This window comes from Mastomys coucha, unplaced genomic scaffold, assembly GCF_008632895.1.
Source record: "Mastomys coucha isolate ucsf_1 unplaced genomic scaffold, UCSF_Mcou_1 pScaffold22, whole genome shotgun sequence".
Lineage (NCBI taxonomy): Eukaryota > Metazoa > Chordata > Mammalia > Rodentia > Muridae > Mastomys > Mastomys coucha.
The window spans coordinates 245,780,665-245,783,456 of record NW_022196905.1 but is presented as its reverse complement, the minus strand read 5'-3'; the positions used below and the strand labels follow the sequence as shown (position 1 = coordinate 245,783,456).

Genomic DNA, 2,792 nt, shown 5'->3' with positions numbered 1-2,792 from the left:
TCCTGAAATCCAAAGAGAGATGTGATTTCTAGAGAGAGCTAGGAACATACACAATATATGCCTTCTTCCAAAGCAAGGGAGAAAGAGCTGATCGGGGCCATCATGTCACAGAGTCTCCCTGTCGTCTAGATGGGCCTCAGATTCATGATCTTTCACCTCCCAAGTGCTGGGTGCCACTGAGATGACTTTTTCAGCAGATGTCCATGTGGAACAAGTGGAACTCTAGAAACAAAGTTTCTCCTCACCACCAATGTTCATTCTTGGTAGAAAGACAAGGACAAGATGAGATCTCAGAAAGCCCTCTTCTCCTTTTGTGACTGGCGGTGGACGAGCACGCAGGGCCATGAAGGCGTTGGGCATGCTTTGGGAGTACAAGGTGGTGGGGTGCTGCTTGCCAACCCCAAAATGCCACACACCACCACTATACCGTATGCGAATCTTTGCACCCAACCATGTGGTGGCCAAGTCCCGCTTCTGGTACTTTGTGTCGCAGCTGAAGAAGATGAAGAAGTCATCTGGGGAGATTGTGTACTGCGGACAGGTGTTTGAGAAGTCACCCCTGCGAGTGAAGAACTTTGGCATCTGGCTGCGCTGCGACTCCCGCAGTGGCACACACAACATGTACCGGGAGTACCGGGACCTGACCACCACTGGTGCAGTCACACAATGCTACCGAGACATGGGTGCCAGACACCGTGCCCGTGCGCACTCCATCCAGATCATGAAGGTGGAAGAGATTGCAGCTGGCAAGTGCCGCCGGCCAGTTATCAAGCAGTTCCACGACTCCAAGATCAAGTTCCCATTGCCCCACCGTGTGTTGCTGCGCCAGCACAAGCCACGCTTCACCACCAAGAGGCCCAACACCTTCTTCTAGACACAGAGAACCACTGAATAAAAACTTCAGACTGTCAAAAAAAAAAAAAAAAGAAAGCACTCTTCTGCCCTGTCGGCCACGGTGGGAATAGATACTCCCATACAGGTAGTAGGCCTGCACTGTTAAAGGAGGCACAACACACTGCTGTCCCTCCAGCCCAGGTGAAAAGACTTGCTGCTCCTAAGGAAGCGACAGAAGCGGGCACCTCTCTGCCTCTGGAGTTAGAAAGGAAACTGTTCAGGGTCCAGAACTCTTAGAAGGTATCAATCACACAAGGAGAGGCAAGAAATGCTCTCCCACCTAAGAGCAAACACAGACACAAGGCAAGATACAAGAGTCTGGCTGACAAGGGAGGAGAGGGAGGTGTGCTGAGAAAACCTTCTTCCAAGGCCTTCTTGAGTCTGAGACTCAACTCTCAGAAACAAAAGCCTTCTACCCCTTCACAAGCCCAACACCAATGGACAAGCAGGAAGGATGTGAAGTCGACGGGACAGAGCAGGCATGGCAGACACACTGGAGCACAGCACCCAGCACAAGTACTGGCAAACATTAGCCACTACTAATAGAACTTAAAAGTCTGCAAGCTCAGCACCTGACTCTTCTCACTCAACCTTCACACTAATGGAGAAAAAGCAATGTGGCCATTAACAAGGAAAACATACTACTGACCCCAGTCTCTTAGATGTCCAGCATTTAATAAAGCAGAGACTCTAGTCCCTTGTCAAGTGGTCACGGGTACAGAGAGATGATACAGGTACTGGAGCCACCATCATGACCAGTATGGTCAGACATCTAACGGAAAAGATGAACCCAACATGAACAAATGGAGAAGAAATATAAGCAGCGAGACAGGAACTATTAAAACGGAAGATCACAGGGCTGAAGAGATGGCTCAGCACATGAAGGTACCTGCCACCAAGCCTGTAGTCTAAGAACATACTATCGAAAGTTGTCCTCTGACCACAACATACCATGTGACACATACACACACACAAATAAACAGACAAGCATTAAAAAATTATAGACCATTGAACAGAAACACTAGAGTTTTATAAAAGACAGTCCTAGAGACCAAGACCATTATGCCGGATCTAGTGATAGATTTACAGAGTTCCAAACTAGATCATGAAGCAAAACTAAGGAAAATGTGAATTTTAAAAAGAGCCAGAACTGTAGAGCAATTCCAAGTGTCTGACATGTGACTTTAGTTCAGAAAGAAATATTGGAATGACTAAAGCCAAAAAAGCCAAATTTCTCCAAAATTAGAAACACCGAACCACAAAGCCAAAGAGCCATCGAGGATGACAAGCAGAAACCTCTTCAAAAACAATGGGCAAAGCGCTTCCTGTCCAACTGCTAGAAAATAACAATGTCTTAAAGAGATACCTATAGAGAAAGAAAGTTAAGAAAAAAATCAGTGTCACAATTTACAATTTAAAACCATAAAAAGAAAAACTATAATCTTCACAGGCCTGGTGGCTTTTGCTTATAATCTCAGTATGCTGAGATAGGAGGGTCATGAGTCCAAGGCCCGTCTGGGCTCCAGAGTGAGATCCTGTCTCAAAAAGAGAAAAATTAACCACAAACTTCATTTCACCATCTCACAATGCTGTGGTTTGGTGTTTCTAGAGAGCATCTCCCAGACAGAGAACAAAGACTAAGAAATCTGCTCCCGCTGGGCGGTTATCCTAGCACTTGGGAGGCAGAGGCAGGCAGATTTCTGGGTTCGAGGCTAGCCTGGTCTACAGAGTGAGTGCCAGGACAGCCAGGGCTACACAGAGAAACCCTGTCTTGAAAAACCAAAAAATTTTAAAAAAAGAAAAAAATATTTCATTCTTTCTTTTTAAAAAAGAAAACTTTTATTGCATTATGATGAGAAAAGTTACATGATTTCAATTTATCTGAATTTGTTAACATT

At 45.6% G+C, this 2,792-nt stretch overlaps 1 pseudogene; it reads left to right on the top strand.

Moving 5' to 3' along the window:
* The first annotated feature begins 343 nt into the window (after positions 1 to 343).
* Positions 344 to 926, top strand: LOC116068033 (annotated as a pseudogene).
* Positions 927 to 2,792: the final 1,866 nt, after the last annotated feature.